At 39.4% G+C, this 12522-nt stretch overlaps 1 pseudogene; it reads left to right on the top strand.

Annotated features, from left to right (window-relative positions):
* The window catches only part of LOC144221357 (mitotic spindle assembly checkpoint protein MAD2A-like), a 19084-nt pseudogene extending 16267 nt beyond the window's left edge, over positions 1-2817 (top strand).
* The last annotated feature ends 9705 nt before the right edge of the window (positions 2818-12522 follow it).

The raw sequence follows: 12522 nt of genomic DNA, 5'->3' as shown, positions 1-12522 counted from the left end.
TAGGAGGGGGGGGGGGGGGGGCAGGCATCTAATGCTCCTGTTTTGCTGTGGGGTCCCCCCCTCCAGATTTTTAAGCTCACCTGGAAGGAAAAAGGAAACTAAATCCTGTCCAATTCATGCACACATCCATTTTGAAAAACGTGAGTGAATATGTATCATAAACACAATGAGCCCTAATCACTAAAGAACACAAACCAGAGATGCCAAGCTGCAAACAAGTAGCCACCGGATAATAAAAACAAGGCTTCTACAATCATTTCAATGTTTGCATTAGCCCTAAAGCTTTGATGGTTTCCAAAGATAACATAATTATTTCTTATTTTGCTTGTAGTTTGGAGGAGAATCATGTGGACAAATTAACATCTGTCAAACTATAATAATCCCAATACCTGGTGACATGACAAATTCCAAATAGTTGATCCTTTGGGCCAATGCCACCCAGAGATGGCTGTAGGCTTCAGAGACCAAAGAAAGATTTAGTCACATTGCATTTGGTTTACATAAATCTGGAGAAATATGCCTTCAAGGAGACCAGATCCCAGGAGGACACAATAGATCTGTGTGTAAGAAAAGACAAATAACTAGGATTATGAATGACAAGGAATCTACACTATCTTGTTTCTCAGTGTGACCAGCACCTTTCACAGTTTCTGGCTAGGGTGGGTACTTTGTGAACATTTACGTAGTCTAGGAAAGCAACCATGATCTAAGGAAGAGAAAGATTTTTGAAAACTTCCCTGGAAATACCCTCTTCCCCTCTTGCGTCCCATTCTGTCATTTTCTCTAGCAAAAACAGGAAGGCCTCCACCGTCAAGTAGTTTCCCTTCTCTGTCTTTGGGGTCTTGCAAGAAGGGCCTTTATGAAATTATAGTCCATTCCTTCTTGAATGTTCTACCTGCTCAAACCAAAACAAAATTCAATCCATTCTTTCTGGGGATACTCACAGAGCGTCCATGGGCCTGACTGGTATGTGGGCCCTCACAGAGCTCACAGACACACACCTAGAGCATTAGACAACTTTGCAAGCCCACAGTTTTAGGGCTGTGTAAACAAAGTCCCAAGTGCCATGGGGCACAAAGGGGTTGGGTTGTGAGTGGGCAGTTCAGGGAAGGTTTCTCAGGACACATGCTGTAAACTAAGTCTTGGAGGGTGGCTCAGTGCTTGACAGGCAGACAAGTAAGTGCTCCGTGAGTGTTCCATGGAGAAGAGTAGGATGAGCAAACTAACAGAGCGTGAGTGTTCAGTGGTCAGCAAGTGGCCCAGTGTCCTAAACAGTGCACACCATGAAAGGACAGAAAAGGGCAATCTGGGACAGATTCTGAAAAATGTTCATAATCATACCCACTGCTACTATTCCTTTAGCATTTATTATTCTAAGCACATAGGCTTTTACTTTCATAATAAACCTCATCTTTGAGTGGGGCTCCCAGAGTAAGTGACTTGTCCAAGGTGATGGATAGATGGATGTGCTTGAACTCAATCAAGCCTGTGACTCTCTGAGTTCAAAGCCCAGGATCTTCATCATCATTTTTTTTAAACAAATGCCAGGAGAGAGTAGCCTGAACATTTGTAAGCCCTTTGAATGTAGGGCCTTTTAACGACACTTCCATGGATTTCTACAGACCTTCTCAGCCCTATATGTAGAAAAAGAAGAGAATTCTGAGGGAGATAAAAACTGAGGAAGAGTTCATTATTACACCCATGGGTTTTTATGAAGAAGGTTAAAATAACAGGTGACTGAGTTGGCTATTTCAGGACAAGCTTGGTTTTAGGGAAATGTTATTTCCTTGTTGCTTCCAGAACAATTATGTATCCCCTGAGGTGCTCAGTGCCACACCAGGTGCTCTGTATGAAACTAGGGTCCTGAGACTGGAAATAATAACAAAAAGAAATAAATATTAAAAAACCACTGAGACTTTTGAAACAAGGAGTGGGGAAGTGCTGTGGGAGTTCGTGCTGTCGCTGTCTGCTGGGTGGAGCCCACTCCTTCACGCCATAGTCTGTAGGCCTGGCCTTGGCACCGCAGCTCTTCCAGAAGTGCTGAAATCATGGCCATGTTCTTCTCATTTGGTACCAACAGCATTTTATATCAGCATGCTATATAACCATCTGAAACCTTTACCAGAGTGCAGAAACATGGACTCGCCTTGCTTGTAGCCACTGATCCTGAGCTCATAAAATACCTAAAGGCCCCTGGGTGGCTCAGTTGGTTGAGCATCTGACTTTGGCCCAGGTCATGATCTCAACGTTCATGGATTCAAGCCCTGCGTTGGGCTCTGGGCTGACAGCTGGGAACCTGGAGCTGCTTCACATTCTGTGTCTCCCTCTCTCTCTGCCCCTCCCCTGCTCACACCCTGTCTCTCTCTCTCAAAAGTAAATAAACATTTTTAAAAAGACCTAAATAATGGGGTGAGACAACTAAAATATCGGTTATACGAGTGTTCGGTTCAGAAGCTGGTGGTGGTCGTCTCGAATATTGAAAGTGGAAAGGTCCTTGAAAAGTGGCAATTGATATTAAGTGTGACCATCAGAGAAAGATGACAGGGCAACCTGAGAAAAGTCTCCAAAAGCTATCCAAGGTGAAATCCGTTCAGTGATCAGAAGGCTCACAGCCACAGTGACATTCCTGCTGCTGTCGGAAGTTTCCTGTTCATTCGATCAACTGATTTGTACAAAGATATGGTTGTACCTGAAAAATGAGAAGAGTCGGGGCCACAGTTCATTACCAATTCTGAGGAAGTCCGTCTTCACTCATTTGCTACCATGATCCACAAAGCAAATAGCATGGTGGCCTACAAAACTCTTGTCAATGACTGAGGATGAGATGAAGACAATGATGTGCTGGTAATTCTCACAGGTGATCTTCCTGAAACCAAGTCAACCATAGTTGATATGCTATGTTTCATTGGTTAATTTTTTGTTGGGGAAAACGTAACACTATACTTCCATTGACCTGTGCCTAATTGTTCTATTTTTTAGTACCTGTATGACTTCATACAGGGTTGACATGAATTATTGCACACTGTTCAAAAGGGAACCAGCAGATTATGTCAGCGTTGTTATGTCAACTCCTTTAACATGGTAACTGCAGGTGGAAAGCTCTTGCTTGCTATAAAGCTAAATGCCTTCTTACATAAGACCTTTTGGTCAAGAAACTTGACTTGGAATATAAGTAGGGAGATATTTAAATACAAAATACAACAAAAGAAGTCTATCCAGTCTTTGCTTAGATCCTGAAATTATCTAATGAGAATCCCTAAGTAATGAACTATTGCTCCCATTAGGTTTTTGCCATTTATTTCATTTTTATAATTTCCATATTGAAAACATTTTCAATTACTTGATTTTAATTTATATTAGCTTGAAACCACAAGCTATGGATATTTCTATATACACCTAGATAGATAGATAGATAGAAATTCTATATCTAAATCTGTATTTAATTCTATATCTATATCCTGTATGACAGGATATAAGTTACTATGATACAGAACTCTCAGAAATGTTTTTCTTGAATTAAAGTTTTATAAAATCAAGCTTTAAAAAAAAAATAACCCTGGTGAACACTATTCCCTCTAGATCAGACCATGCCACAGGCATCCTGGACAGAAAAAAGCCAACTGATTCTTTAAATTTTATTTTAATCTTTATTTATTTTTGAGAGAGAGAGAGAGAGAGAGAAAGACAGAGTGAGCAGGGGAAGGGCAGAGAGAGAGGGAGACACAGAATCCGAAGCAGGCTCCAGGCTCTGAGCTGTCAGCACAGAGCCCAACGCAGGGCTCGAACCCACATATCAAGAGATAATGACACGAGGTGAAGTTGGAAGCTTAACCAACTGAGCCACCCAGGTGCCCCAGGAAGCCATCTGATTCTTTAGAGTTCTGGAAAAAGTACCCTACATGCTCTTTTAGTCATTTACTTCAGGACTTTTCAAACTTTGTGATCAAGTTGGTATTCCTAACGTGTAAGCCTTAATAATATATATTAAACTTATTATTCAGCAAGGTTAAAGAATGGGGTTTCTGGTTAATAAAGCATTGTGTTTGGTAAACAGTTGCTGGGCGTAAAGAAAATGGGTTGAAATTACTAAAGCAGTTATATTAAAATACTCTGGAACAGGCTTTCTCAACTTGTCCACTATTAACCTTTTAAGCTAAACTTCTTCATCCTAGGGGTTGTCTTGTGCATTGTAGGATGTTAAGCAACATCCTTGGCCTCTACCTACTAGACGTCAGTAGTGTTAACAACCAGTCTTAACAACCAAAACTATCTCCACACATTGCCAAATGTCTCCCAGGGGGAAAGAATCACCCTCAATTGAGAATCCCTGCTCTAAACATTCATATTTAATGAGCATAATCTAACCTTGTTCTGGTGAAACAAAAGGCACCTTAGAATCCTTTTGTGACTTAAATAAGAAGATGAGATCAAAGACAGCTTAACATTCTAATTTAATGAAACATCACATCACAAAGCTAACAGTAATATTAAGTAGTGAATATTTGTCTATTAGATCCACCTCTGAGGAAAACATTTATTATTTATACCATTTTGCAAATGAGAAAACCCAAGGCTCAGAGAGCTGAAGTGACATGTCCAAAAACAAGTTATGAAGTCTTGGGTGAATGTTCTGGGTCCACAGGAATCCTGGGCCACCACAGATCCTGCCTCCTGTTTAAATAACACCGGATCTTTGACTCGCATTTCCTCAAAACTACATGAGTCATCTGATGATGACAACTTCCATTCATACTGTCTTAATTTCTTTTTCAACTTTTCTTTTCACAGGCAACATACTTTTAATGTCAGAATTTCACTGGACATGAGGGGCGCCTGGGTGGCTCAGTCAGTTAGGCATCCAACTTCGGCTCAGGTCATAATCTCACTGTTTGTGGATTTGAGCCCCAAGTCGAGCTCTGTGCTGACAGCTCAGAGCCTGGAGCCTGCTTTGGATTCTGTGTCTCCCTCTCTATCTGCTCCTCCCCTATTCATGCTCTGTCTTTCTCTCTCTCTCAAAAATAAATAAAAATTAAAAGTTTTAAAAAGAAAAAGAAAAAGAATTTCACTGGACATGAGATAGCAACTTAAACCCCAAGATGTGTGAATCCTTTAGTATCTTGGGGCAGCTAAAGAAAATCAAGATGTCAAGAGCCAATGAAGAAGGCCTTATATGTCCTTGGACAATGGGCAGGAGCCAAATGCAAACTGAAGTGAAAAATATATTTGACTAAGACTTGAGCAAAGGTATTATGACACTGAGTTTGGGTTTAACATTGAAAGGGACATTTTCTTTAGTAGCTCCTTTTATCTCATATGTATGTAGTGCAGTACAAACCCATCCCCTCTTGTCCTAACTAGTTGTCTTAAAACAGCTATTTCCAGGGGCGCCTGGGTGGCTTAGTCGGTTAAGCGTCCGACTTTCGCTTAGGTCATGATCTCGCGGTTCGTGGTTCGAGCCCCGCGTCAGGCTCTGTGCTGACCCAGCTCAGAGCCTGGAGCCTGTTTCAGAGTCTGTGTATCCCTCTCTCTCTGACCCTGCCCTGCTCATGCTCTCTCTCTCTCTCTCTCTCCTAGAAATAAAAAAACAAAAAAACAAAAAACAGCTATTTCCAAATCTCTATACTACCTATCACCATTGAAATGGTCAGTCCAGAGTTGATAATAGTCACGGCTCAAGTATTAGCTACAGTGCAAATAAAGGGTCAGCTCCCATGACCATGACTTGAGCCTCATATCAAGAGTGTTTACAGGTGGACAGGTGCTGAGAAAGAGAAGCCCCTCCCACAGCCCCCACCAAGAGAAGCCATTCAACTACTTAGCTTTCCTAAACAGCTACTACCTGCTGCTCCCATTCCTTGAAACCCACTTGCTGGGTAATTAACATTGTAGATAACTTTCTCCCAGGAGATAATGACCCAAGAGGTAAAAGCTGTCTGTCTCTTGGCACCGAAACAGAATGTCCCTCCTGTAGAACCAGTCAAAACAGGAATGTTCCAGGGTCTTTCACCCCCAAGGAGAGTTAGTGTCGCTAAGGCTGAAGACAGCCCTCTTGGTTTTGAAAGCTGAGCTGCTTTTCCTTTTCTTTTCTTTTCTTGTCTTGTCTTGTCTTGTCTTTTCTTTTCTTTTCTTTCGTCTTTTCTTTTCTTTTCTCTTTTCTTTTCTTTCCTTTCCTTTCCTTTCCTTTCTTTTCTTTTTTCTTTTTTCTTTTCTTTCTTTCCTTTTCTTTTCTTCCCTTCTTTCCTTTCCTTCCCTTCCTTTCTTTTCTTTCCTTTCCTTTTCTTTTCTCTTTTCCTTTTTTTAATTAAAAAATATCTATTTATTTTGATACAGAGAAAGAGAAAAGGGGAAGGGCAGAGAGAGGCAGGCGAGAGAGAACCCCAAGCAGACTCCTTGCTCTCAGCACAGAGCCTGACACGGGGCTCAATCTCACAAATTGTGAGATCATGACCTGAGCCAAAATCAAGGGTCAGATGCTTAACTGACTGAAGCATGCAGGTGCCCTGAAAGCTGAACTGCTTTTCACATCTACCTAAGCATTTCTTCTCTTGGTCTCCACCACCCGTCACTCACATGGGGCACTGCCCTCTGCTAAGACGTCCCAGCTTACAGGTGGTGGGATATGGGAACCTGGAAAAAGATCCCAGCCACCAGGTTCTTTCTCATCTACCCCTTCGGGACCTCTCCCACCACCCCTGCACTCAGGGGTTGGTCCCATGAGCACCTTCTAGTTCTTTCTTTATCTTTCTTGATCAAGAGGAAAGTTAAACCCTTAGTTGTTAACTTTTATTACTATAGACATAACTTTTATTACTATAGACACTAACACACACACACATACACACACGTATGTATATATATTACTTTATGGTAGACACCGTTATGCCTTATATGTATATATATGTATGTATGCATGTATATATATATATGTATATATATATAAATTTATTAAATACAGTATCACATGTAAATTTTAGTATTCTTCTCACTTTACAGAGGAAGACCTCAGGTCCATAAGTTTTAACTACTGAATACACAACTAGTAAGTGTTTGAGCCGGAAATCAAACCCTTCTGGGCTCAGGGCCCACAATCATGTGACCAGTTCCCCTTCTTTGTTTTCTCTGCTTCTCAAGAAGAATTTCAGTATAGTGGGCTTTTCATTCCCATCACCAGGGGGTGTATTATAAACTGAAGACCTCTCAAATACCACTTTCTTCACAGAGCCTGCCTTAGTCCCCAAAGCCAAGCATGACCTCCCTCTCCTGACAATCGCCCCTCACGGCCTGTGTTTCCTAAGCCGTAGCCCCCAGTCAGCCTGTGTCTAGCTATTTGACTTATTTGGCTGATCTTTGAATTTGTGTCTCCACAGGACAGGTTGTGCATCTTGCAAAGCTCTGAAACAAAAATGGCCACGGACATGTATGAAATGGTTCCAACTGATGGGCCTTCTGCTCAGTGCTTTTGATGGTGTATCTTGCTTGATCTTCATCATAAATCTATGATGTTACTTTCATCATTATCTCATTTTCTAAATGGACAATTTGGCCCAACGTTTTCTTGCCAATGGCGACAGATTTTGAGCTGAGTTATACTTCTGCCCTTTGCACAATACCACCTCTTTGTGGTGTCTGCTGTGTGTGGACAGGGCTGGGTTCATTGTGGTGTTCAAACTCCTTGAAGGCACTAACTATCACTTAGGAGAGTGACTCTAAAGCAAACACGTAGATCTAAATCTGTCTCTTCTCCACCTTTTACTAGGTAACTCCAGGTTTAATCAGGAGAAAACAATCAGACAAATGAAAAATATGAAACATTTTCCAAGACAAGTGCTTTGGACTCACAAAATGTCAGTGTTATCAAAGAAAAAAATCTTTGTGTGTACTAATTGTATTATGAGTGAGTAGAATAGTCTTGTTTCTTAAGAGATAAATGCTGAGGCACCTGGGTGGCTCAGTTGGTTAAGCGTCTGACTTCAGCTCAGGTCATGATGTCATGGTTAGTGAGTTGGAGCCCCACGTCGGGCTCTGTGCTGACAGCTCAGAGTCTGGAGCCTGCTTCAGATTCTGTGTCTTCCTCTCTCTTTGCCCCTCCCCTGCTCATGCTCTGTCTGTCTCTCTCTCTCCCAAAAATAAATAAACATTAAAAAGAAAGAGAGATAAATGCTGACATTATTTAGACAGCATATAATTGGGTCTTGCTTTTTTATCCTGTCTAAAAATCTTTATATTTAAATTGGAATCTTTGGACCATTTATATTTAATATAATAATCAATATGCAGTAAAACCTTGGTTGACAAGCATAATTTGTTCTGGAAACATGCTTGTAATCCGAAGCACTCACATATCAAAGTGAATTTCAAGAACCATTGGCTCAGTTGTGATCATGTGACATTTAACATCACATTCTACTTGTATTGCAAGACAGTGCTCATTTATCAAGTTAAAATGTATTAGAAATGTTTGCTCATCTTGTGGAATACTTGCTGAACAAGTTACTCACAATCGAAGGTTTTCTTGTATTTGGGTTTAAATCCATCATCTTACTAGATATTTTCATTTGCCCCCTCTATTCTTTGTTATCTTATTCTTTTTTCCCTTCTGTTTTTTTGATTGAGACTTTTTTTTTCATGTTCCATTCTTTACCCTATCTTGATTTAATAGTCATCTATCTTTGTTTATTTGTTTTAGTGGTTGCTGCAGAGTTTATAATATACATATTTAACCTATCACAGGCTGCCTTCAAATGCTATTATACTACTTGGTGTATGATGTATGTTTCCATCTCTCCTCTTTCATCCTTTGTCCGATTGTAATTAGTCTCGCAATGCATTATTATTTTTGCTTTAGTCAAGGACATTTTAAAGAACTGACAAAAGAGGGAAAGCCATTTTATATTTACCTACATAGATACTATTTCTAGTGTCCTTTACTCCTTTATAAAAATATATTTCCATTCAGTATAATTTTCATTTAGTCTGAAAAACTTTAATATTTTTTCTAGTGCAATCTGTGGGCAATGAATTCTTTGGGGTTTAGTTTCATTGAAATAAAAAAAATTTCTCTTGGAAAAATATTTTCAAGGAATACAAAATTCTAGTTTGAAAAGCTTTTTTTTTCCTTTAAGCATTTTAAAATGTAAACCATTATCTTCTGGTATCTATCTGCAACTTTCTGATAAAAAAAATCTGCAATCAATTTTATTTTCATTTCTGCACTCAGGAATTCTCAATATGGGGCAACTCTCCTCCCCACAACTGGAGCTACTGCCATGTCTAGAGACATTTTTGATGTCACTGGAGATGTTGGTATTGCCATCTAAAGGGTAAGGGGTAGGGATGCTGCTACAGGCATCACATTCTACAATGAGCAGAGAGGTTCCCACAACAAAGAATTGTCCAGCCCGAATTTTCAGTAGTGCTCTGTACAGAGTGTGTCTATATTAATTTGGTTGATTTTAGTATTTTCTCCTTATCACTGATTTTCACCCATTTGATTATGATGGGTGAGGTGCTATGTGCATGTGTGCATGAGAGATAGAGAGAGAAAATGAAAATGAGACAGAGGAAGGGAGGGAGGGAAAGAGAGAGACAGGGTTTTCCTTGCCATTTTTGGAGCTTTTTTGATTTGTCAGTTTGTTTTTCATAAAATTTGTATAAATTTGGAAAAGACCTGGCCATTAATTCTTCAAACATTTCTTCTGCCCCTCTTCTCTCCTCCTAGGACTCCAAGTATATGTACATTAGACCATTTGATATTATCCCACAGATACCTGAGAACCCATTCATTTTTGTAGTCTTTCTTTTTTTCTATTTGCTTCCTTTTAGATTCTAGGACTTCAAGTTCACTTATCTGTTCATTGGCAGCATAAAACCTGTATTCCATATCATCCAGTGTAATATTTATTTCAAAAATTGTATTTTTTGTATCTGGAAGTTCTATGTGGCATTTTAATTTCTCTTATTTCTGATTTCTTTCCCATTATGTGTATATTTCCTTTTAAATAGTTATACATTGTTATCATCGATGTTCCATCCTCATCCCCACTTCTGGGTCTGTTGCGACTGACTGATTTTCCCCTGGTTTCAGGTCATGCTATCCTGCTTCTTGGCACATCCAGTAATTTTATGGAATCCTGGACATTATGAATGCTATATTGTAGTGCCTCTGGATTTTGTGGTATCCTTTAAAGAATTTGGTGCTCATTTTAGCAGACAGTATTACATGTACATCAATTTTCTCCCTTCAAGACTTGTTTATCGACATTTCTAGGAGAGGTCTCGAGTAGCCTCTGCTCCAGGAATGCTTCAGCATGACGAAGTCATTTTCTGCCTGGGGTCTCTGTTGAATGTCTCAGTGGAGCAGATCCACTCTGACTGATTGGAGCATGAGGCTCCCCCACATTGTGTAAAAACTGGTCACTGTTCAGCTTATAATTATCTGGTCATTTTTGCTCAGCCATGTGAAGCGTATGGTCTGCAAAATGTTAAGTAAAATCATTATACGTATTCCTGGAGCTCTTTTCCGAGCAGCCCCTGCAACTTCTAGCAGCAACAGCCCCCCTAAACTCTAATCTCCATCTCTTCAACTCAGCACGTTTATATGGTTCTTTTTAAGTTCCTCCTTCCTGTGTCTTACATCCAAGACTTTGCTTGTGAGCAGAAACCTGGAGAGAATATAGGGCTTATTTATTTATTTATTTATTTATTTGGCCCTCATCTCTGTAATCATACTTCTGTCTTATCTGTTGTTCAGTGTCTGAAAGCAGTTGTTTTGTATATTTGGCCCATTTTTAAAGCTTCTTTAAGAGGATAAGTCTAGGGCACCTGGGCGGCTCAGTCAGTTGAGCGTCCAACTTCAGCTCAGGTCATGATCTTATGGCTCGTGAGTTCAAGCCCCACACTGGGCTCACTGCTGTCAGTGTAGAGCACACTTCAGACCCTCTGTCCTTCTCTCTCTGCCCTTCTCCCCATTTTTCTCTCTCAGAAATAAATAAAACATTAAAGAAAAAGGGGATAAGTTTGACTCTTGTTATTCCATCGTGGCTGGAAGTATATGCTAAGATATTTAGGAATGATGTGTCATGATGCCTATAACTTAATGTCAAAATTTTAACATACAGACAGAGAGTAAAAGAGGGAGAAAGCAAATGTGAAAAAATGTTAACTAGTAGATCTAGGTTAAGACTACAAAAGTATTCATTTTATTATTATTCAGTTCATTTTCTTGGCTTGAAATCTTTGAAAATAAAAAGTTGGGGAAAGAAATGAAAAGGCTGTGCTATTTTTCCTGGTAACAATCTGAAAATTTTCACAAAAATATTTTAGAAATTTTTTTTCTGATGATAATTTTATTAGCTCTGGTTAGGGAAAAACATATGGAGAGTTACCTATGGTTTTCTTCATGAAATAACACCACCTCACTTGCCACAAACAATACAGAAGAACATTTTATATGTAGGTTATTGCCTGTCCCCTGAGAGAGGTCCAGGTCTATATCAACAAGAAAACCTTGAGGCCGTATCACCACTTTGTATAAAGGAGGGGATGGCAGTGGGTATAAGAGTAATCCTTTTTCTCTTTCTCACCATTCTTCTTTCTACAACAATTCAGTAATTGCAGCTTCCAGAAAACAACAGAACAGAAACAGGGAGATTTGTTAGGAAGTGCTACTTTGAATTCCACAAAATCGAAGCATTTGTACACAGAAACAAAAATGTGACAGGTAGTATATGATGAAAAATACAACTTTTACTGAGCGTATTGCATTTGCAAGCCAGGGAACCCAGATATAAGGAGCAATGCAGACAGACGGTAGGGGTAGATAAATATCTCATCTTTGTACAATAAAGCTGATTCAAAGAATACTGATAAACCTAATGCCCTGGGATCTAGGCCTTTCAGCTTGCTGCCCACCTATGAATCCCAAAAAGGAGTTCATTTCACAGTCAAGAAGATGGACAGAAGTCAAAGTAAATTGGAAAAATTACTTCCCATTTTTTTATTGATAAATATAGAAGAAATCAAAAGGATTTCTGGAAAAATAAACCCTCACAAAGAAAAGGAAATATCATTATGAAGGTCCAGAGGAGAAACTGTCTTTAAAAAAAAATTTATCACAAGAGACAGAAGTAAATGCCTTCCTTAACATACAACAGCTTCAATAAAATATAAGCAGACATCCCCTCCATAAAGTGGTAAAAAGAGCCCTAGGAGACCAATAGGGTTAGAAAGCAGGATGAGATTAAAACATAAAGATCTGGAAAGGAAACAGAGTAGGATGAGATAAAGACGCATTTAGAGAGTATTAAATTATTGGGCTTCAGCCCACATTGGAAGCTGTTTAAAAGAAAACCAAAGAAAGTCATTAGTCCTATAGACGACAAACCTTAGAAGTGTATTCAAAATATAGAGAACAAAAACAGCAAAACAAGCATGATAAAATGAAAGAACAGATATTGGAGAAAATAAGTAGGACAACTGAAGAAGAATAAATAGAAACAAAATGAAATAAGAGAGGTCAAAAGT

The sequence above is a fragment of the Crocuta crocuta genome, unplaced genomic scaffold (genome assembly GCF_008692635.1).
Source record: "Crocuta crocuta isolate KB4526 unplaced genomic scaffold, BGI_CrCroc_1.0 scaffold20, whole genome shotgun sequence".
NCBI classification, from domain to species: Eukaryota; Metazoa; Chordata; class Mammalia; order Carnivora; family Hyaenidae; genus Crocuta; species Crocuta crocuta.
This window is presented reverse-complemented; position numbering and strand designations above follow the sequence as displayed.